Source organism: Armigeres subalbatus, chromosome 1 (genome assembly GCF_024139115.2).
Source record: "Armigeres subalbatus isolate Guangzhou_Male chromosome 1, GZ_Asu_2, whole genome shotgun sequence".
Taxonomy (NCBI): domain Eukaryota; kingdom Metazoa; phylum Arthropoda; class Insecta; order Diptera; family Culicidae; genus Armigeres; species Armigeres subalbatus.
Genome location: NC_085139.1, coordinates 74,369,633 through 74,394,875, shown reverse-complemented (window position 1 = coordinate 74,394,875; position 25,243 = coordinate 74,369,633). Strand labels below are relative to the sequence as shown.

General features: G+C 36.1%; 2 protein-coding genes across 3 annotated transcripts in view; one reads left to right on the top strand and one right to left on the bottom strand.

The window, feature by feature from the left end:
• Window positions 1–25,243, bottom strand: part of LOC134227241 (RNA helicase aquarius) — a 355,300-nt gene that overhangs the window by 216,511 nt on the left and 113,546 nt on the right. The gene's annotated exons all lie outside the window — the stretch shown is intronic.
• LOC134227214 (probable G-protein coupled receptor Mth-like 5) overlaps window positions 1–25,243 on the top strand; it is a 127,727-nt gene that overhangs the window by 8,893 nt on the left and 93,591 nt on the right. Inside the window, exon 1 of one of the 2 annotated variants that reach the window (XM_062708572.1) lies at window positions 11,263–11,391. The exons of the other annotated variant lie outside the window; for it this stretch is intronic. The gene's annotated coding sequence lies outside the window, so the exon portion shown is untranslated. Of the gene's footprint in view, window positions 1–11,262; window positions 11,392–25,243 lie in introns of those variants that run through there. 2 annotated transcript variants of the gene reach the window in all.

Below are 25,243 nucleotides of genomic sequence, written 5' to 3'. Positions count from 1 at the left end.
GAAATTTCATACTCCAGATGAATTTCTTTCGAATTCATAGGAATTTCAGAAGAATTTTCTTTGTGAATTCTGCCCAATTTTCCGTCGAAAATTTGTCTCATTATCTCATGGAAAATCAGTATAGCAAAATGACAAAAGCTTCCGAACATCTCCGGATCGGCGCACACCTCTACACCGAAGTACATCAAGTGCAAGTATAAAATACAGCAAGTCATCACATAAAGTAGTTGATAAAATCAACCACAAGATGCAGTCGAAAAAAATACATCTCTCTTCGGTGCTCATTCGTAATAACGAATAGACAGACACACACCGATCAGCCAGTGTTTGTGGATGCAGTTATCAGTTGGATCGCGATCGTGATACTCAAATTAATTCAATACAGCGCACAGTGATTCCACTCCATACAAAAGTTGGCAAAAACCTCTAACAGGTTCCTAAATGATCTTTTTTTGATTTATTTACACAGCTTTGGGTCTAATAAACATTAGTGGATCATTTGGTAGGTCCTGGCATGTTTTAGGAGTGGAGAAAAAGAGAGGAGGGTATGTACACCTGTGTTTCGAATAATAGCAACGGAGGGCGATTTTCATACAAAATGGCCAACTTTGACAAGCTGTAACTTTGTTCCCCGATGACCGATTTAGCTGAAATTTTGACAGTGAACTACAAATGTGTTGAAATTGTTATATACTACGTTTGAATAGCTTCGAGCCATTAGTCAAAAAATTACACTCTAGTTTAAATTGTTCAAATTAACAGCAGTTTCCATAAAAAAATTATTAAATGCTTTTTAGTGGAATATCTGCACTTTTCAGGAGACGAGCTACTACTATCCCATTTAATTCCACCACTTGTGTGTAACTTTGCAGATACGTATTTTGACCTGGACAGCAAGGCCGTTTTCAGTGTCTCGTAATAACTCGTCTTACGGCAGTTAGAAGATTTTTTTTATTTTTGATATGCTGACCAATTCAAATGACTCATTTCACAATTATTATTTGCACTTAGTGTCTCCACATGCAAGTATGTGGAAAACATTTTAATCAATTATTTTGAACAATTTAACCTAGTTTGAAATTTTTAATTAGTGGTTCGAAATATTTGATGTTCAGTTTAGTTTAGCTATTAGGTATACTGCCGTTATACGCGTAACTGTCCCATGTATATAGGGTATCCCAGCAAACATGGGACAAATATGCGTATGACGGCAGTATATGTATAAAGCATACGATAAAGATTTTTAGAATGAGATAACTTATGGATGTTTATTATGTATTGATAATAAATATATATGTTTGACTATATTTTACGTCTATTTCTCATATCAATCAAATGTGATTTTTTCACATGATCACCAAGAATTAAAAAAAAATGAACAGATTAAAAGTGTTTATTTATTTATTCTTCGATTTGCCTCAAGGCGGGATTAGCCCATTAGGCAAACAAGAAGCCATGATTTGTACGCTCATGTTGGATGCTTGATTGTCTTCAAGTTCAAAGTAGGTATATAAAATAAAAGCATTATTTTATATATTAAATATCATATGGTTTAAAAACACTTTAATATCTTCTCTACCAAAACAATCTTTAATTTTTTATAAATATTATATACAAAATGAAAGTGATTGGAAATATTTAAATTTGAAATTTGTTTGACATTTGGACTAAACAGACAATATTCACACAAGCATTCTCCAGTATTACTTAAACTCTTAGAATTCGCTTTCAAGCTGGGATCAGTTAATTTGCCATAAAGGCTGTTTGACATCACGTTCATTTGGCATTTCGTGTAATTTTGGTGTACTCAGCTCCATGAGTCGATATTGAAGAGACCATCGACTCATGGAAATATAGAGATGAGGAATAGAAAATCTTTGTAAAGCTTTTTGAAGAGGCCATCACAGTAGGGGAACTTTACCAATTTTGGCCATGTTCTTTATTTGGCCAAATTAAGTTTTAATCATTGAGACTATTTTTGTCAGCTGAATTAGAATACACAAATAAACAAATAAACAAAATCTGCATTTTCAGGCTTGGCCAAATTAAACACTAAGGTGACCAAACCCGGTACACTTCCCCTAACCCAGAAAATGTGTTTTAATGTGGTATAATTGGCTTCCATGAGTCGATATAGAGTCATAGAACATCGACTCTTGAAGGTTTGACTGAGTTTGACCTAAAGTGATGCCGAAATTGAAACAGAATGGTGGATATAAGAACAGCCACAATTCCGAATCAAGAAGACGTAATTATTTCATAGAAAGCATGAATTCACCGGTTTGAAGCAAAGATAATTGTTAGCCCTTTATTAGGGTCTTATTTTATGCAGGAAAAAGAATGATTAATGTGTTTTCTTGACAAAAAATGAATGCGTATGTCCGGAATATCCGCCATGCTGGATGTTATTCCTGTTTCAGAAGTAGACGTATGCCTGGATAAAGCAATGAAGGATATAATTCATCCTCCGTCTTATTTACCTCATTTCTTAATACTTCTTGTTTCTTTTTTTCTCATTTATACAAGTTATCACTTTTCTTCACTTCTCACTTTCCTTCTTTTCATGATCGCAAATCACTAACTCCTATTGTTTAGAAATAATCTGATTACTATTATTTGTTTAAATTTTCTCAGTATTTGGGAAATTATTCTTTAAATTTGAAATACTTAGAATATCATCAAATGAAATTAGTTCAAAGAAATTACTTCAAGAAATTACTTCAAAGATATATCAATAAATTCTTTAGGATATTCCTCTAGATATTCCTTTGAAAATTCAAAGACGGAATTATAAGGAATTCACAAATTCTTTTAGGAATTTCTTCAGAAATACTTTAGAAAATCCTTGGGAAATTAAATAAAATACTTTCGGGTTTTTTAGAAGAAATCCTACCGAAGTTTCTTTGTGAATACTGCTGGAATTGATCTAGGAATTTCTTCGGAAACTGATTTTGGAATTTCTTCGGAATATATTCTAGGAATTCTCTTAGCAATTATTTCAGAAATTTGTAATTCCCGGAGTAATTCCTGTAGATATTTCGGAAGGAATTAACATAAGCCAAAAAAATTCTTAAATATCAGGATTGCAGTCAAATTTTATTTAGAGTTTTGATCCAGGTGATATTTCATAAATTTATCCAAAAGTTCGTTCGTTAAATCCTCCAGATATTATTTCGTAAAAAATACCTAGGAATTGATTCAATTAGTCATCCAGCATACCTTCAAAAATTCCTTCAGAAATTCCATCATATTTACAAAATTCCTCAAAGAATTTCTTCGAAGATCCTTCGCAAGAAACTGTAGGAATACCTTCAGAAATTCCTTATGAAATTCATTTGAAAATACATTTAATAAATCTCCGAAGATTTTTTTTTTTGAAACTCCCCCGATTTTTTTAGAAGGTCTTTTAGCAATCCTTTAAGAAATTCCTCCAGATCTTCTTCCTAAATTGGCATTACATCTCTCACTGAAACATTGTCGCCTCGCAGCTTAATGTTCATTGAGTACTTCCACAGTTATTAGGTTTGTAAGCCAAATAAGTTAGCAGTTATGTATTTGACCGGGAATTGAATCCAGTCATGGGGTTGAAGGTTTATTTTCCAATACTCCATGTATTCATCTAAAACAGAAGTGATATCTTAATTTGTGCCACGTATATTCATTGTTTTTTTTATGAATTGAAAGTTAATATTAACTAGTTCACTCGGTATCGATACTGACTTACTCATAATAAACCCCAAACTTGATAGAGGCATACACCACACACGCACACACAGACACAAATCATCTGAAGCAAAAAAACATTTTTCAGATTTTTAGTCATGAAAGACATTCTTTATTATTTATATAATTACATGAAAATGGTGTTATTACTAACTATTACATTTCTAAACTATTTTTTAAAATCTAAAGCCTTATTCACACTCAATAGAATGCTTTCCTCCTATTCACTTAAGTTTGAATCTTCTGCTTCTTCAGGTTCAATATCGTCTTCTGTTAACAACTCCAGAACATCATCTGGTAAATCACTGTGTATCTTTTTACTCTCTTTTCCTCTGAGCGATGTTATGAAAGGATCGGAAGCAATCAACAATCCATGTAATATGTCTTGGTTTGTAGCAAGACGCGAAGTTTTCCTAGCATGCTCCTTTCTGATCCGCCGAATTTCTTTGTTGGAAGCTTCTTGTGCTTCCTCGCACATTCTTTCGACCGGAAGCACGGAATGTTCAATTATGCGATGACCATGGATAAGTATTTTATGCATCGTAGTTGGCATGTTGTACCATCCATATAACTTTACAAATAGACTTGCCGTATCGTGAGAAAATCTTTTAAATTTTTCGACGTTAAGTTTTTCTCCACATGAAATTGCAATCAAAATATAGTGCAATCTTTCAATTAAATTAACATCAATTCCTGTAATGTCTGCGGATACTGATGCATTTTGAAAGAATCGGCGAGCCGTATTTCCATCATTGGAATTGCTGAAGTTTGAACGTGGTTTATCGACATGTAGTCCAAGCCTTTCAAAAACTGTTTCTGTATCCTCCTTTTGCATTATCGAATTCTTCTTTATGCTCAGTTTTATACCATTTCTTAAAAGATAGCCTATATGCCACATGTAGAATGCACTCAAAAAGCGTATCCATGCGTGCAGTGAGCTTATTCCGAATTTTAGAAAATTTTCATTAAGCGGAAGTTTTTCCATCTTTTCGATATTGTTAAATGCAGAAGATGTTGCTCCACACAGGTAGCATCTCATAGCCGATGTCGTATTTGTTAGAGTATTAATAACTTTAACATCCGCCATGGTCATAAACAGTTCATATTTTACAACAACAACCAATTCGTCAAACTCTAGTTTAAGTGGTTCTAAGCTTTCTATTTCAGCTGCAACTCTATCATATTCACTCTGGATTACTTCCGCAGTTTCTTTGACGATTTGCAACCTTATTGGACGACAGTACCTGGTCGAAGAAGGTGTTGGATTATCCCAGATAATTTTTGTGTCGTTACGAATACTCAGAGGTGCAATTGTCGTTAGGAAAATGTGGGCATCAGAATCGTTTAAATTCGAAAATCTCTGCTTGTACTCGCTAAACCCAGAAGAACCATCACAACCCCATTTAAAAATGAGGCGGACTTCGTGTTGTTGAGCAGCTGTCATATTTTCTCTGCAACAAATCATCAATCTTCTCGCAGTATGGTCGAGCATCGATTGAAGTGGAATTCTACAATCTGTTTCCGTAACCATCTCTATTACAGGGTAGCACTTCTGTTTAGCCAACAATATATTTTTGTAAGGAGGGTATGAACCTTGGGCATATTTTCTTATCACTTGGTACTTTCGTTGAGTTAATTTGGCGTCGATGAAAGTGGCCAATGCAACATCATCTGACATTTTAACCTGAATAAGCGGTATAAAACATATTAGAATGGTTTGAAACCTGATATACATTGTCGAAGTTTCATAACATTGATTCCTATTGTCATTTTTTTCAAAATGTCAATAAACGAACTTGAAACATATAATAAAGTTTACATAAAATTATCTGTTAATAGTAAAAAATGGTTTTTATGAAATATACGGTGAAAATTATCCATTTAGTGATGATGATGTTTTACTTGTACGTTATGAAAGCTATTTAACCCTCTAATGCCCAAGACGCCCTTAAACGGGGTATTTTGATAATTTTTTTATAATTTTCAATTGGTCAGATATCGATATTGTCGATAAATAATATAAACTTCAATGCATTCATTTGTTCGAATTTGTTTTGCCGAACGAGTCATTTGGTCAAATGTAGTTTGGTCGAAATATTGAAAAACATATCTAAGATTGTGAGTAAAGAAATGTGAGTAATGGGAAGTATGTAGTGAGAGTTACATAAAGTGTAAAGCGAGAATGAAGAATGAGACATTTTTCACATCTCATAAGGAATTGAAAGTGATAAGTGAGAAGTGAAAAATGAAAAGTGAAGAGTGAGAAGGGCGAAGTGAGGAGTGAAAACGAAGAATTAAACATTGTTATATTGTTCCTTATCACCTCCTTCTTCCCTTCTTCCATCATCATTCTTCTTTCTTCTTGCTTCTTTCTTCTTTCTTTTTTCTTCTATCTTATTTCTTCTACCTCTTTCTCTATTTCTTATTAATTATTCTTTCCTTCTTTTCCCTTTTCCTTCTTTCTGTTTTCTTTCTCTATTTTTCTATACCTATTTCCAACATCCTTTTTTCCCTTCTTCCTTTTTTCATCTTCCATCTTCCTTTATCCTTCTTATTTCTACTTTCTCCCTTCTTTCTTTTCCCTACTTCTTTTTTCCTTCCTTCTTCTTTCATTTCCCTATCGCTTTCTTCTTCTCTTCTTCCATCACATACTTCCTTCATCCTTCTTTCATCTTTCTTCCTCTAACCTTCTTTACTTTTCCTTCCTCCACCTTTCTTTTCCTTCTTTCATCTTCTTTCTTATTTGTTTCCTTCTTTTTTATTATTTTTGCTTCTTTCTTATTATTTTTTCTTCTTTCTTCCGTCATTCTCTTACTTCCTTCCTCCTCTTTCTTCTATCTTCTTCCTTCTTCATTTTCCCTTCTTTCTTCTTTCTTCTTTTATCCTTCTTCTTCCTTCAGACATTTCGCTACTCACTTCCCAATTATCATCTCACTTCTTACCACTTCTGCTGTTTTCCTCACTACACTCTCTTATTTCTCACTTCTAAAATATCTCAACGCACGTCTCGCCACTTGCGTCTCACTTTCCATATCTCTTTCTTCACTACTTACTTCAAACAACTCATTTCTCACTGCTCATCACTCATTTTTCTTAACTCTGTACCTGATGTGTCCCATTCATGACTTCTAAGTTCTCATGTTTACTATTCACTTCTCACTTCACTTAATAAAGAAACTAATTTCAACTATTCGGTCAAACGGTATTCGCCAAATGACCTTCTGGGCATTCCTTGGATAGCCATCCCGTTAATTTAATAGAATGTTTAATTTTCTCAGAGAAACAGTTCTGAATTAAATTATTTATCATATAAAATCAAATAAAAATAGAAGATATAAACAGATATTCGTAATTTCAATTTAACATGTTTCACAACTTTTCAGTGCATTACATTGATATTAATGTGGACCATTTGCATTTAACCCTTAAGGGCGCAAAGGGATTTTTTAGAAATTGTCGAAAATATTTTAACTCAAATAACCATTAAATTCATTCACATTGAACGTGTTTTCGGTGTGTTGTTTTAAAACGAAATCGCGCATTTAAGGGTTAAGCTGAAAAATGTATTAAAAAATTGCGCAATAATAACATCACTTTGCAAAAAATATACAATATAATAATTTTGTACGATATTTCGAATTTGAGTCAGTTGGTAATAATTAACACGGACTAACTTTCCAGCTTGATATTGCAACGACTCACAACTCTAAGTTGACTTGTTTTAGGTTTTTAGAGAAAAATCTAGAGAGTTTTGAGAGATTCGCCTGTTCTCCGGGCCCTTATTCCTTAGAAAACCTTTGGTTTATACTTGCTCGTTGGTTGTATAAAAAGGTAAACGATTCGACAACATAAATATGATAAAATTTCTTTTTCGTGAATGCTAGAAGTATTTCGAGCCGAACACTCTTAAAAAAATATTTTATCGAAACAACAATTTTTTGAAGTAATTCTAGAGAATGACCCATACTGTCACCACAAAATACTTTATCATGTATTTTAAGATGTTTTTGGGGGCCGAAAATCTCGTAAATAAAGATAATTCAATTAATTCAAGATTTTTATGCTTATTCAATATTTTTAGCGTTATTGTAAATGGTCAACATTAATATCAACGAAATGCAATGGAAAGTTGTGAAATAGTTGTGCTTACACTCTGAACTGAAATAACCGTCATCTGTTCGTAATAACAAAAAATATAAGCTAAAAACTTGGTGGTGTTTTTTTATTTCAATTCGTGTACTCATCACAATTGAAGGTCAAGGTAATATGGGTTTTCAACTTACCCCATTCCACCAGGGTAAGTGGAAAACTACTCTTAAAAGTCAAAACCACTTTTAAAAATTTCAAGGAATTGGAATTGATTGAAATAATGCACATTAGGGTGGTTCAAAAATTCGATTTTGCTCCACAACACTCATTCGATTGTGTTTCTGGATGTGCTCCGAAAATTTTGGCTGATGTGGATAAAAACCGACTTACCACAAGAGCAAAATCGATTTTTTTGAACCACCCTAATGCCTGTTTTTGATAGCCCACAATAATTGGTTTCGTTTAGATTGGTCTTACACTCATTTAAACATGAACTATTTATTATTCCCTTTCACCTTTCCCCACTGTACCTTACACAATGTAAATTCGATAGACCAATCTCATTATTACAGTTTATTCAGTACGAGAAAGTTCAGTACGAAACCTCTACTAAGTTTTTTATATTATTTTAGGTTAAGTTAAGTTAAGTTTTATTAGCATGAATCATTCAAATACATCATCGAAAAACATGTTCAATTATGTTTTATATAAACCATTAATAATTATATTTTATTATATTGATTCAATATTAGGCGGATAGTAATAGAATTAGGTGCAATTTATGACTTATATGTACGGTACTAAAAATGTTCTTCTTAGTAATTTTATTTCATTTCACTTACCTTAATACATTCCGTCAAAGCATGGGCTTCAAAATTACGTCCTTCTTTTCTGAAATTCATTAGAGCTGCATATAGTAGTTCATCGGCAGTGTACTCCTCTCTTATTTGCTGAGTTCTGTTTCTTTTAGCTCTCTCGGATAGCTCCTGAAATGCTTTCGAAGGTCTCCCACCTTTTTTTGGCATACGCTTCGGTTGATTTTTTTTACCTACAACTACTCCTTCCTCTAGCCATTCGGCGTTTTGAGTTAAGAATCGTTCCTTTTTTCTATTAGATTTTCGCCAGCGTCTACAATACTCTTTGAAAAATTCGTTCACTTGAGTTTTAATTTCTTCTGCATTCGAATCAGAACAGCTCAGAAATAACTCTTCTATTCTTTTTCGTTTGAGCATTGAATCTGTAGCTTCATCCATTGCATCCAATATTTGTTTTCTTTTTAAAACAATTTCTACCAAAAATATTATTTGAAGAGAGGAAGAATCATAAAATAAGATTCACTAACCTTTGCTTGAAGCAGCCATGATTACTCAGCAATCGATATACATAGAAATTCTGCCCAAATAATTTAAAATGCACAAGAGAAAGGCAGGGCTTGCAACACGGAGAAATTGAATAGAAAAATCGACTGATATAACTAGCAGTATTGTCTAATGACATCATCAAGTTCGGTAGTTTGACGTCACAAATGAATTGTGAGTTCATCGAATGGAGTAACTGATGATCAGCAGTAGTACTTATTCAATGTTTATATGCTCAGTAATACTCACACATTTTTCCAATTGATCTCAATCAATGTACGAACTGTGTTCACAAAAGAACATGGTAAAAGAGATCTCAAATTAAGTATACGTTTTTATTTGGATCCGTCTATTTTCAGATTTTCGCTCTTCACGAGTACATGAATATATAATATTGCTTGTTTTAATTACAGCCAAATTCCAGACTGGTTGTAAGTTTGAGTTTCATACAGACAAGTGTTTTGCTTTTGTTCGTGCAAATCTTAAAAAGATCTCACTTATTAAAATACATATTAGTCTCGATTAATCAGGAATTCGAGAAATAAATTTTATTTATTCATCTATATTTGCTATCAGCTCAAGAACAATGTAAAAGGTAAAGATTTTTTAAGAACATTTTGAAAAAGAATGCTTAATTATTTTTGAGCTGATTTATAGGATATCAGACCTTATTTTATCATCATGAAAATTTTTATTGTATCTTTCAAATGATGTCTTTTTCATTAGGGAGTTAAAGAAAATATTGATTTATGGTTCAGGCAGTTATATTCGAGGTTTGCGCGGATAGTATCCACATACATACAAAATTGCCATATCATGAGAAAATCAATAAAAATTTTCAACATCAAATTGCTTTCCACACGAATCACATATCAATTATATTCGAGAGCGACCTAAAATATAGTTTTTGCAAATCCTGATCGTAATACCTGGTTTACAGTTCGTCTTTGAGTGATAAAACGGCCTACTTTTCCATACCAACGACATAGTTTCATGAACATAACATCAGAATTTTTAAATGGCAAGATCATCTATCGCTTCAAGGCTTGTCGAGCTATGCAATGTGGTACGATCACATAGAATCCGATTGTAATCTGCAGCACCATTATTTATTGGCAAGAATGATCTTTTAAAGTAAATTAGACTGTATAAATTTGGTACATATTTATCATATTAAAGCCCATTTTTCGTTATTGAAAAAAATTGCATATGCAACCCGTTACAAAACTCGACTTTTTCAGCACTCGTAGTATTTATCCAACTCGGCAAGCCTAGTTGGATAAACGAACAACTCGTGCTGAAAAAATCAACTTGTTGCAACTAGTTGCACAAACTACTATTTTTAACACGCTATATAGAATAAATGCGTATTTGTATATTCCTATGAAAAACTTGTTCAGGCTAATACACATCACGTATAACCTGTTTACATTCACCTTATTGAAGTATTGGTGGCCGAGCCTTACTTGTTGTTCACATTCTAATAAAAGTTATTGTATCGAGATCGGTTTAACATTAACTGCTCGAAAACAGCATATTTTCACTACATACCTTTAAGTGCACCCACACATACACAAATATACATTTACAAACACGGGTATGTACCAAAATCACCAATTCAACTACTCGAGCTGAGTCGAATTGTATTTAAGTTTGTATAACACAACACTTCTATCGGAAAATGGGTTCTGGTGTAAAATGAGGATCTTTCAGTAAAACTTAGTTATAGAAGAGAAACGGCTAAACATCAAAATGACCTGGCGCAGATTTGCGCAAGTCGTCATTATGATATCCTAAAACTAGGCAAAAAATGCTACAAAATGATATAGAGAACGATCATTTTAGCCCTTTCCTTCCTAGTTAAAAGTCAAATTGAATTTTATTATTAATTACCATACATTTTCTATGGGACAAGAAAAAACACATCAAAACAGCTCAACTTAGAAAAATCCTGGTAATCTCATTTTTCATCCAATATTTTTGAAATTTTTTCTGGTGATTCTCGAAGTATTATAGAAGTTGGGAAATATGAAATAATAGCGATATCAGAAAAAAATTTTTTTTGGGTTTCTGCCATCGCGAAATCACTGTGCAGCGCCATAGTGGCCGGAATACCGTTACGCTGATGCCCGGCTCGCGTAAATGAGTTTGCGCAGCGATGCGTATCTTCAATATAATCAACGCGATGCAGACTGGTTGACGTTGCCTGTGACTGGCTCAAGTGAGTGTGAATCAAGTAGTGACTTGTGTTCCGCGAAATGATGAACAATCCAGTTTCGAACGCTAGATGCCGAGCTAATAAATATTCAATATCAATGGCGTCATTTCTTTGGAACCGCAGGTCGAAATACCTGTAGCTGTGTGAGGCGCTTAATATTCGTCAGTGATCGTGTTACGCCCAAATGACTGCGAAGCGCCTTACCTGAAATGGATGTGTATGGGCAAAACAATAATGATATAAGCTTGAGAAGTGCACCGATGTTTCCTTCTCCGCTCACACTTTTAATTTATCTGACTTTTGAACACAAGTTCGATGTTGTGTCAGAATGATGTAATCCAGATTTTCACTGCACCACAGGCTGGAAGCGCTCGTGCGCTTCCTGTCCGGAGGGGGTTTAATCATTCACTTGCTTGTTTCGAGTTTTTTTAAGAAGAAGGGTCACATGCACGCAACCCACTTTCTCGTGGTTCTGTAAGCGGGAACGATTGAGATGAACCAGACGGGCTTATAGTCGGTTGGAAATATTCAACAGGAAGAACATGTTTGATGAGATATTTACGTAGGTTGAACAGATGAGATTACGAGAACGTTTTTTATTTAATAACAGGAACGGTATATTAAACTCAATCGCGTTGTTTACGTACTTTTCCTAATGGGTTACCCTTGATTTCACAAAAAAAAACTTTCCGATTTGCTCTAGTGTATACACGCGTGTTATTGCATCCTATGGACTTTCGAGAAGAGGTTAGCCGATCGCAAGATATTGACCTAAACTACCAAAACATTGCACATTAAACCTGGCTCATACTTTTCTGCAACGATATACCTACGCTCCCTGTTGTCTTGCAATTGCAATTTCATTCGGATTTCAGCAATCGATACAGTAAAGGATGAACAGCAAAGTAGATACTGGAGCGCGTCGAGAGAGTTCTATCATCGCGAAAAGTTTTAATGAGATCCGTATCATGTTTTTCATCCTGACTTTGGATATTGATTTATGAGTCGAACTAGAATAATATTGGCTTTCGCGTCGTCGTCTAAATTAGGTTCATGTTTCCTGTCTAGAGAATTATATTACTGGAGCCAATTTTAATAATAATAGCCAATAAAAGTCAAGCTGATAATCTGGATTAAGGATTCGGCTACACTGAACTACGATTTGAACAACTGCAGAAGTTCTTAAATAAAACACTCAATGCACATATAAAGTCAGGGTGGCCACTGAAATTCGATTTTCAAATTCCCGGTTTTTTCCCGCTTTTCCCGATATTTTTTGTCAATTTTTCCCGGTTTTTATTTAACTTAAAAAAAATCAGGGAAAGAGTTTTAAAGCTTTGATTGGGTACCGTGCACGCACCATACTTTGCGCAGTTAAGGAAATGCAAAATTGAATCAACTTGTACAACTTACAGAAAGTAGCTATCTGCCTGAAATAGTTTCCATGCTGTAGTATTATTATCATATTATTGTTTGAGAACTAAATTTGGTACAAAAATTTAAAATAAATAGTAAATTGAACTTCAAAGCAGACCCCTTATGATATGCCTAACTTTGCGCACATAACATGGAAAATTTCTAACACGAAGCAAGCGTCTATCATACAATTTTTTATCCAAATTTTATTTTTTCAGCTAATACTTCTATTACAATTCATGTTCATTCCATTTGTAGGCATATTTGAGCATATTAGAGAATATGAGGATGCCCAGCATTATTTTCTTATGATTCGACATACTTAGTATGTTTTCACGTCTGTTGGTGTATGTACAGCCCCATTTATGTACATTGGCCACAGCTAACAAAAGTTCTTTTTTGCGTAAACTCTATTCCGTCGAGGTATATCATAAATGTTGAAAAAATCGAAGAAATACGAGTTGTGCGCAAAATTAGGTACACTGTATTGAAAAATTGTTCCTAACATTGCGCATCATATATTTTAACGAAAAATGTAAATAACTAACCAAATTCTTATGAGATGGCTTTAACAATATTATAATTATTGGGTCCATGTGTAATCGGTTGTCAGCGAATGTAAAAATTTGCAAAAAATAAAGTTTTTCGGGTAAACCGTCACTTGTCATTTGTGCTAAGAACACGCCATTTTGGTCATTTTCACTGTTTTCAGAACAAGTTTCGACTATTAAAATGAAAAATGTGTCATTTAACAGCGAAAAAATGCATGCACTATTATGATAACATGTATTTTGTGCTGACGAGTTATAATTATATTGCGAAATTCAATTTAAACGCATTTTATTACAAAAATAACTGCAGAATGCGCAAAGTTAGGAGCTGCGCAAAGTTGGGTGCGTGCACGGTATTTTATTTTATGTTCAAACCGGAGGCCAGTTTTATATCGAATCGACTGATAATTTGTAACGAACTTTTGAAATAAATACATATAATTACCAACAACGAGTAATGCGAAATGCTTTAATCAACAGACACACTTAAATTGTGCGCTTCGTTGTCATGTAATGGTAGTGTCAACCGGCATTTAATCACCACAATACCACATTAGCACCTTATTACAAAGTTTCTTTTCTTTTATTGGTTGCAAAACTTTCGTAAGTTTCTGACAGAACCGATGGACATTGTATGCCAGTTTAGTTTTATTCTTATTTCTTAGTGTTATCACCCAAAGCAGTCATAGTTATTGGTAATCATCATAGTTATTGGTATTACTTTTTTAAAAAGCACAAAATTATAAAACAACTAATTTGAACGCAGCTTAATCTGACGACCCAAATCTTTATTTCCAATCAAAATCATTATTTTGTTTTCAAAAATACAGGCATTCGTAATTTAATCAATATTAAATTTAAAATTTCTAAAATTTGGCGTTCTTATTTCTAGTTCTATCCATTAAAATAACATCTTGAATTTTTTATTAAAATGTTATGCAGAAATGTGTGTTTCAATAGTATGGGAGCCCCCTTCTAGAGCCCCGAGTAACACACATGTTGTAGAGCAGTTACGGTAACTCAAATGCGACCAAATTTGGTCACATTTAAGTTGCTGCAACCAAATCCACGCGAGTTGTGTTACTAGGGGCGGGAGGGGACTTGAACCATCGTAGAAACATTTCTTGTCTTCAAAAACTTCGACATGCCAATTTTAGTTCCATTTGCTCGAATAATTCTCGAGTTAAGCAGACGTTTGCGTTTTATTTATACGGGAGCCCCCCTCTTAGAGCGGGTAGGTGTCTCGAACCCATCATGAGAACCTTCCCATGTCTATAATGGCCAAACAGGCCAGAGGTCCTTCGTAGCTTAGTTGGTTAAAAGGTTAAAAAAGTCGGGTGGCCTAATACCCGGAAAATAGGCAATTAACTTTGATTGAACTGAATATTTATGATATACTTGCAGAGCCGACGAACTTCGTTTCGCCTAAATTTGATTTATTCTCTGATTAGTTCTCGAGTTATGCAGAAATTTTTGCTTCATTTGAATGGGGGCCCTTTTCCTAAGCAGGGAGGGGTCTCGAACCATCTTAAGAACCTTCCCCGGACCCAAAAATCTCTGCAAATACAATTTTCACGCCGTTCGGTTCAGTAGTTTCCGAGTCCATAAGGTTCAGACAGACAGAAATTCATTTTTATGTATATATGTCATTCGAAATTGATATCAAAATGAGCTAGTGGCAATACAAACTGGATTAGGGAAAAGGTCTACTTATTTTTTGTACCTCACACATACCATATACTGAAATCAAATAATTCAGTTAGAATGTGACTGAGTAATAAACATTAAATAATAATTCAAAAGAGTTTTGAATGTAACTTGACGAAAATTTATTTTTTCCCGGTACATGTCCTGAATTCCCGGTTTTTCCCGCTTTTTTTCCCGGTGACTTCAATTTCCCGTCTTTTTCCCGCTTTTCCCGTTTTTCCCGGTTCGGTGGCCACCCTGTAAAGTGCTCTTAAGAGCAAAAAATAATATTACGCGTTTCCACTAGTTCAAAATGACTAGAAATATAAGTACCTAATCGAAAGTTTATTCAAAGTGTGTCAAAATTGTGTCGTTTTTACCCACAATTCCCCTACCTGTAACCGTAATTTGGGATTCCAAACGTTCTTTTTTTATTATTTGCAGTACACTGATGTCGCTCTTAACGCGGGTGATACGATTGCATAAAATCTAAAACCTGTTTTAAAAATTACTTCTACAAACGACCTTTTCGGAAAACCACGTAAAAAACCCAGAGGAAATCCCATTTTTTTTCGAAAGCATTAAGTATGGGGGAAAATAGTCTAGATAAACCATTTTTGGATATGCGACCCATCTATTAGAATCCCATATTACTTGCAACCCAGCAGATACAATATGCAGACATGCACGATCGAGAAACTTCCCTAGGACATTGACATTCATCTGTAACGTTGCCAAGGGCTTCACCAGGCTATAAAATAGCGAGTTGACATGCGGGAGGGGCACCTCACAAAGCTCTGGTCCTCACAAGTTCCAATACTGACGACGACAATCGACTGCCAGTTAAGGGTTGGGTACTTAGTTGGTAGTCGTGGTGTGCAATAGCTCAGTCCTTGTATTGGTAGGACTCTAAAAAATCTGGGCGGCCTGATCGAGCGTCTATTCATCAAGAAGATGAGGCTCCAAAAGCGTCTGGTCTGGCATCCAGCGGCTGAGTAGGAAATGCTACTTCCAGAAATTTCTAAGATAGCAGTCTCATCTCGGTGGATAGGGACCGTAGGCCAACCTCCTGCTGAAACTTAACAAACCGCACGATAAACCAACAAAGAACTATGACTTTTAGCATGGAATGTTTTATTGTTAGCCCAGCAAGGTAAGCTGGCACAACTCGCATGCAGCTCGGAATCCTGGGAAAGAATGAAGTCCGTTGGTCAAACTTTGGAGAACACAAATTACCGTCAGAACAGGTAATGCTACATTTCAGTATCCGAGGGAACAACACTCCCCGGTATCGATGGTGGGAACCAATTAATCAGAGAATAATTTTTACCAGATTCAGAACACGGGTTAGGAACCTCACGATAATCCAATGTTATGCGTCGACCGATGCTGGCGAGACAGAGGACATTGAGAATTTTCACAGTAAGCTGAATGCCGTCGTGGATAATGTTTCGAAGGGTAACATCAGGATCTACATGGGAGACTTTAATGCAACGATCGGCTTCGACAATATAGACTACTAGTTGACCCGGCAGACATTGTCCTGCATAGTAGGCGAAAAAGCCCACTGTAAAATGCCCATGCAAAATTTCCATATGAATCTTAGTTTTAATTTTTCACGATTTACTCAACTTTACACGTGATTTTAGCATTAGAAAATATTATATAAACCCGTCGGAAACTATGGCGAACATATCTGCTGAAGGAATGAAGAAAATCCATCCAGCCGTTTTCGAGTTATGCGGATACGAACACAGACCATTTCATTTTTATTATATAGAAGATAGAGAAGATGAGCGTTCCAAGGGACGTCTTGGTCTTGGAGAAACTATCGAAAACGGTGAGCTGTTTGCAGAATTCTGTGACAATAACAACATGGTGATTTTCCCGTAACACGGTAGATCACTTTGACGTAGTGTGTTGCGGTGTAAGATGTACCAAACAGAGCCCTAGCTTAATCCATTTTTCTAGCTCGGGTAATAAGTTGTGGTAATTAAGGATTCATCGTATTTAGTCCCCGCTACCAACAGCAGTCTCAGAAATAAAACATAATTAATGTTTTACAATGATATGGAAATGCTAATATCATCTTCCAAACTTGGGCGTACATGTTCATGATAGCATTAGAGGCGAAAGTATAGAATTGATAGTTCCGTTAGGATACGGCAGGCATGAAGAATGTTTTTATAGAAGTCGATTTGAAAGCGAGCGGAGGGCAATATTTGTGATGGCACATATCGCACGACCTTCCTTCTGCCAAGCTCCCGTATGAAGGGGGAGGGAAGAATATCAGTGTGGAAGCTGATATATCTCCACTGGCAAAAGGAAGGTGGTTTGACTTGCTCATATGCCATCGCGTGCGGAAGGATTTGCTATCGACGAGTACTGTCCCCAAATTTCTAATATGACATCAGCATTTAGTCGAATAGGATTTTTATTGCACAGTTCTGTTTTCTCATTGCGTCCGTCTCGTCGCAACCAACTTGGCTGCCTCGGAGAGAACAAAGCAGAGAAAGGCACTGCTGCTGTACCGTCGACCAATAACAGCTTAATTGATGGATGCCCCACCAAGGGTAGTACACTAAATTAATGATTTCGTGTGTGTTACTTCTACGTGAAGTTAAACGATTTACAATGATATGGAAATGCTAATATCATCTTCCAAACTTGGGCGTACATGTTCATGATAGCATTAGAGGCGAAAGTATAGAATTGATAGTTCCGTTAGGATACGGCAGGCATGAAGAATGTTTTTATAGAAGTCGATTTGAAAGCGAGCGGAGGGCAATATTTGTGACTCAAACTTTTCAAGCAATTAGTTAAAAAACCTCGGTACCCGGTCCTAGGCTGAACTGACTGCTGGAAAAATCGAGTTAGGGGTTTAAATACGTAGTGACTCTTCTTGAACTGGTGAACAATGATAGTCAGAGGAACACACGGAAGTTCTTATTACTAAACAAATTCTCTTGCATGAAATGGTCTTGTAGACAGAGCTAAATCCCGGGTTTAAGAGTTCTACTGGTGATATTCTAGAAGCAAGACAAGGATGTGGCTAGGGCTCCGATGCATGGCCAAAAACAGTATTACTGTTCTGTTTTCTCAAGAAAGCATTGATGTCCTATTGACAAGGAGCGCGCCTTCAATGGGATTGCTCTTCATGAAGGGTCTAAATAGCGGGACCTTGTCATGGTGGTCTTGAGGAAACAAAACAACAACTGTATCGAAACCGATACTGCATTGCTTCTCAATAGCACTGGAGTAATTCGACATGCACTTAAACACTAAGGATACGAGTAACGCTACAAAAGATCTAATAATTGGTCGCAGTGGCACACCCGAACAAGAAAAAAAAACATGGTGATTGGAAGATCACTCTTCCCTCGTCGACCATTGCACAAAATCACGTGGATCTCTCCCTAATGGAACGTACACACGGTCAAGCAGTTTGACCAACATTGACTCCACCTCTCGTTTATTCCAACATCCATCAAGTTTTACCAACAGCGGCACGAACAATCAATTTATTCGACCAACAATATCACACACGAACGACCGAAGCGCCAACTTGAGCACCAACCATCAAGAAATATATGGGGGTTTGTGTAACTTCACTACAAATGCTCAAACATGTACGGCGAACCTTGACTCCACCCCCGACAACTAAAACCAAAATCAAACCGTTTTAATTTTTTCCAACCGAGCCGCCAACTGTCAAATGGTTGTTCGTACAACTTCACACACGTTCCAACAAAGCAGCAACCGAAGCGTTTTCTTGGGGGTGGAGTCAATGTTCGTCAAACTGCTTGACTGGTGTGTACGTTGCATAATAGACAAACTGAAAATCAAATCGATCACATCTGTATTAGCCGAAATTGATGTCCGGAAACGGAGCGTTGACATCGCGTCTGACACCTTCAACTTCTAATTCACGAGATACGCTTACGAATTGCTCGCATTCAGCGGCAGGATGAGAGACTCGGACGGCGTTCCAATACACGTCGAATAGAGGAGCCAGCTGTGAAAGAATCGTTTGTTGAACAACGCGGAACTCGGGCAGCGGTTTTCCCAGATGGTGCAAGTGTAGAAGAGCAGTGGGCGGTCATTAAAACAAGCGAGAACAACCTGGGTAATAATAAGAGCAGCCAAATATGAGTCCTGTCAACGGTACTCAACATAATAAAAGGAAGTTGAACGGTGCTGCCGATGGGACAAGCGAGCGTCAGTGGACTCCCTGGCCGAAACAGGTCATCGATCCGACTGATCAGCTGGCGTTTCGAGCACAAAAGGAAGAAAAACAAAATGTCGAAGGGACAAATGGTCGAAAAGTCAAAACGTCGAAAGACACAAAATGTTAAAAGGGACCTAATGTCGAAAAGGGCAGGAAAACGAAAAGGAATCTCTTCTGATTTCTCTCTTCTTCCTTCCTCCTTCATTCTCCTTTTTTCATCCTCTCTCTTCTTTTTCTGCCTTCCTGTCCATCTTCTTAGCTCTTTTTTCTTCCCATTCCTTTTTTCTTTTTTCCTCTTCCTTCTTTCTTTTTCCTTCTCCTTTTTTCCATCTTTCTTCCGGATTAGTTCTTTCTTCTTCATTATTCCCTATTCCTTCTTCCTGCTTCCTTATCCCTTCTTCCTGCTACATATCCCTTCTTCTTTCGTCCTTATTTCGATTTACTTATTTTTTCCTTCCTATTCTTCTACTTTAAGTCTATTTTGACTTTGTATCCCTTTCGACCTTTCGTCACATATTCACCATCAAAATATCGGCATGAGCCGCCCAGGATGCGACGCATTAGTCAGCCGCCTCAATACCGAACCCGAAGCCACATCACTGCAAGAGAAGCAGCCATCGGAAGCATGCGATCCAACAAGGGTCCGGGGGTCGATCGCATATCAGTATATCAGCAGAGATGTTTAAAGCTGATCCCATGAGATGCAATATGAAAGACAACGCGATTTTTCCGGCCGACTGAACGCAAGGTCCCAAGGAAAGAGGATCTGGTTGTTTGCGACAACTGGTGTATCGTTGTGTTACTAAGCAAGCATTATACTCAGAGTTCTGTACAAAGTTATCCAGAGAAGATAGGCACCATTCTCCTACGGGATCAGGCAGGATTCGGCCCCGGAAGATCATATGTGGACCATATTGTCACGCTCTGCATCACCCCTGAGTAGGTGACATTTCGTCGAATGACATTTAGTCGAAAATTAATTTTTAGTCGACTAGAGCAAGGGAGTCTCGTGAACTTTTGGTATAGCTGTTCTACCAGCCTTCTAAAAAAAAATGCATCAAGCTGAGTGGTTTCGAATGAAAATCTAATTTTACAACCTTTTCTTGTACAACGTAACCAAACATTAGAAAAAAAACAATTTAAATAGAAAGGATTTACATAACAATAAACGGCTTATTAATCTCTTTTGTTCCAAAAGTGTTTTTAATTAAGATGCATTTAAAATTTAAAACTCTCCTAAGTTGGCCAGAATGAGATTTTGAATGAAAAAATACGAATTCTGGAAAAAAAATTTGTTCAGGAATAGGTATATGATTTTTTATTGTTTGTTTGAGAAACTGCATATGTTCACGCACTTTCAAGAGCAATTATGCAGTTTCTCAAACAAATGATTCAACTAGATATTGCTTTAGAATGATCTTTCAAATCGGGTCTTTCCACCATTCGGGTTCACAGGACCCATCGCCTCTAGCATTTAAAAACTCTCACATATTTTGTTGTTATGAAAGAAATGTAATTAACCATTATTAGTATCATCATTTGATGCGACCCCAGATTGAGTCCACATTTAGAAGCTGACATGTTTTCGAGTTATTTAGTTTTTCGAATTTAGTGAAAACTATGCCTTTTTCTCTATGTTGATTGATTTTGATTATTTGAAAAAAAAAAACATTATTAAATAAATAAATTTTATAATATTTTATAATAATAATTTTTTATGTCTCTTTTGAAAACTCAAACATTAAATTAATATTGTTTTTGATGTTGAATTGTTTATGATGCATAATCATCAGGAGAAAACCGAAAGTCATTTTAGTCGGCGGCGGCGTGAATCGTGGCGCGTGGCGATTTTTTTTATCACGTTTCTTAATTTTTTTTGCATTTTTTTGGGATATTTTCAAGACATTCAGAAGAATCTTTTGAATTTCGCATGAAAAATCTAATGAACTTCTCCAGAAAATTCTATAAGTTTTTCCAAAATTTGGAAATTATTTTCGGATTTTCCAACTACTTTGAAGTTTCGAGAAATATTTGAAATTTCCATATAAAATTGTTTCGAATTTCCCCATAATATGGGAAACTTCAGAATTTTGACGAAAAATGGTTCTTAACTTTTACAGGAAAATCTTCGGAAATTCACGGAAAGATTCTGTTGAGTATTCTTCGAAATTTGCACAAAAATCTTCATAATGTAAGGTAGAATGACTTTCTCAGTCTAGAATAATTTGGACGGCTAGTTTGGCATGGCCAATGATTAAACACTTAAACAGTAAATTCTTAAGAATTTCTGCGGGAGGCTCTAAGGAGTTTTTAAGGAAAATTCTCTGGAATTTTTACGAGAAGTTCTCCATAAGTTTAACGGAAACTTTAGAATTTCCACGGAGGATTGTTCAAAATGTAGATTTCAAAAAATCTTTGGATTTCAACGGAAAATTGTTCCAAATTATTGGATTTCTACCGAAAATTCTTTGTACAGTAGACGTTCGATAACTGAAAGTCATTTAACTACAAGGCTTTTAACTGCAATTCGATAGTTACATCAGTTTTACAGTTATCGGACAGCTGAACTTCAAAACGATGTCAAAGTCGATGAACTGCATTGCGCTGCACAATCAGGTGCACTTCTATTGCATCTGACGTCGTCTGACAATTGTTTGACGTCTAGAATGCGTCGCAGTTATCGAACGGCATTCGCCAACTGGACCGAAAACATGTTGCGGTTATTGAACGACTAGTGTAAAGCCTGTCCACGTTAAATTTCGGACACCCATCATCCATTGCGATTTAAAAAAAATACAAACCACTGAGGAGATCAATTTACATGACAGTTGAATCTCTCCGCTTTATGTTATTCTTTCAGCGGTTTTTATTCTTGTCCAAAGAGATAAAATGGCCAAAAATCAATTGGACATTGTCTCAGTGTCCGAAATTTAACGTGGACAGGCTTTATTGTCCAAAAGAAATTCTTGGGAAATTCCATGGGCCGAAAGCGACATACACACTTAGTTTTTATTTCTGCAGCTCGGCAAAAATTCTCACAGCCGTGCGCCGAACTGGAGAATTGGCTGAAAAAGTTGTTTGCCCTAACAGGTCGTTTGGCCGAATATGTCGTTTGGCCGGAATGGTCGTTTGACAGAATGGGTCATTCGGCACAAAAATATCGTTTGGGCCTACAGGTTATAGGCGGTTATATATATTTGAACAGACCCTTATTGCATAGAGGAAAAAAATTAAAAATGTTGAAAATTGTTTATTTTCTTTAAAATAGCATAAAATATACTAATGCATAATAATTTATTGTAACGTGTTTTAAATCCCACCAATTTTTTTTCTCAAAAAACTGTTTGTTACGTGTACGTGTTCTGGAAATTGTTACAGATTGTTACGAGGGGGTGGGGGGTTCTCAAAAACAACGTTTTTTGCGTGACGTAATATTTGAACAGACCCACTGAACGGGTAATTTGCAGTTTTTGAACACTCATCATATTTAACAAAGAGCAACGAAACATTGGACAAAATTTAAAAATTTGTTCTAATGAATCAGACTGCATACTGGCCTTTAGGTCAAAAGTTATCTACCAAAACCCATTAAGCCGAATTGAACGTTTATCCGAAACTGTTATCAGGTCGAAAATGGTTTGACCAAAAATGTAGTATGACAGTAAGCGACATACAGCCAAAATGGACATTCAGCCGAAATGTTAATTTGGCCGAAAAAATCGTTAAACCGAAATTGCTTTTTGGTAGGAATGGTCATTTGGACCGAAAATGTCTTTTCTGCAAAACAATCCTTCCGGCCAAATGGAATTTTCTGTCAAATGACCTATTCGGCTGATCGTCTTTTTGGGAAAATGATCAATTGAGCCGAACGACACGACAATTGAGCCAATTGAGCCAAACGGCTTTTTCTGCCGAATGGCACTTTTGATCAAAGGATCCATATTCGGTCAAACGACTTTTTCAGCCGAACGTCATTTTCAGCTAAATGACCTGTTAGGGCAAATAACTTTTTACAAGTCCGGCCAAAATTTTCTATTTGCTTTCAGACAAACTACATTTTCGGTCAAACCAGTTTTGACCTGATAAAAGTTTCCGATAAACATTTAGTTTTGCTAATTGGTACATGACTAGAGGTTAGCCATGGCCTAAGGGTTAGTATCGACTCAAAAATAGAGAGGCTACGGAATTTTGTTAAATGGTCGGTCAATTGACAAAAAGTCTAATTAACCAAACGAGTGACCATTTTTGATAATATTATCCGTTTAGTCCGAAGTTCAGTGTCATTGATATTTGGCCGTATGACCCGTTGGACCGAATTACATTTTCGGCCAAATGGACCATTCTGTCAAAAAAAAACATTTCAGCTAAACGGCATTTTTGGCCAACGATTATTTAGGGCAGATGACCAACTAGCAAACGCCTTTTTCGACCAAGTTACCAGTTCGGCCCGTCTGTCGCTTTCGGTCAATGGAATTTCCCAAGAATTTCTTATCGAAAATAGAAAGAAAGTAATAAAAAAAAATCCTCAAAAATTCCGAGCATTTTTCCGTTGTTTTAAAGCTGGCTATGCCAAATTAGCCGTCTAGTGCTGAACTTCTCCCTGTGAAAAAATCACACTTATTAAAGATAAAAAAAACTAGCCGTCCTAAATAATCTAGATTGGTCAACGATAAAGCGTCCCTTTCACCAGTCACAATTTTCTGTGTAAATTTCAAAGAATACTCAACAGAAACTCAATAAGAACTTTCCGTTGATATTCCGAATATTTTCCTGTAGAAATTTGGAACAGCTTCCCGTGGAAACTCTGAAGAGATTCGCATGTAAATTCGAAACAGTTTTCCTTGGTAAATCCAATAAGGGCTCCTCTTGGTAATTCTATAATGTCCATTCCGAATGTCCATTTCGAACAAAGAGCATATTCGGCTATTACGCTATTGTGTACTTAGTTTGTTATCGGAAACCAATATCAAAATTAGTTTTCGATTTGCTCTCATCGACAGCAGCAATAGTTTTTTACTTGATTCACAATAAGATTTTTCTGCTATACGTGTGTTATTTTAACCGTTATTTTAACCAAAAAGATATCATATTAAGTAAACATAATCGATGATTTCATAACATTAAAACAAATTATTGTTTTGCTCTCAAGCTTTGCTCGGGTAGACTTCTACCAAAGTCTTTTCGTTTGAACAACATATTCCGCCAAACAACCTTCAACCTTGCGGCCTTCAGCCAAATGGATTTCTGCCGAACGACTGTTTGCCATTCAACAATTCAATTTCAATGAGATTTTTTTTAAATTTCAACGGGAAATCCTTTGCAATTTTTAACACGAAGTTTTGCTAAGTTTTTACGGAGAGCTTTTCGAAATTTGAACAAGAAATTGTATGGAATTTTCATGGGACTCATTGGTATCTTCACGAAACATTCTCAGTTTCAACGTAATGTTGTAAAGATCTATCAGGAAATTATACGGAAGTTCCACTGAATCATCGGAATTTCCACTAAAAATTTTGTGGACTTCTTCAAATTTGAATCGGCGTGAAAATTATAAACCAGCGGCGTGACAAATTTTAAACGGCGGCGCGCCGATGCAAAAATGTCGGCGGCGTGCCAAAAACTGTCGGCGGCGGCGGCGGCCTGACGCGGCGGCGCACACCTCTAAGCCCGACACTCCGACCGAGTCTAACGGAAGGTACGTCGCATCGTTGGTTGTTCTCGCAGCGCGTCGAACGGGTTGGACCCCTGCGCAACATAGCAGAACATGCACCTAAACGTGCCTGCTTCGCATTCGAAAGAGGATGATTGGAGGCATTCCACGGGGGCATGTCAGTCGATCCTGAGCGACCATTTCGAAAATATTTGAAACTCTGCACAGTTTTTCAATTTCATCTAAATCATCATTTTTCGATATCAAATCTTCATATTGAGTCACGACTAACTTTTCAAAAGGGTGTATGTGAAAATGGTTCAA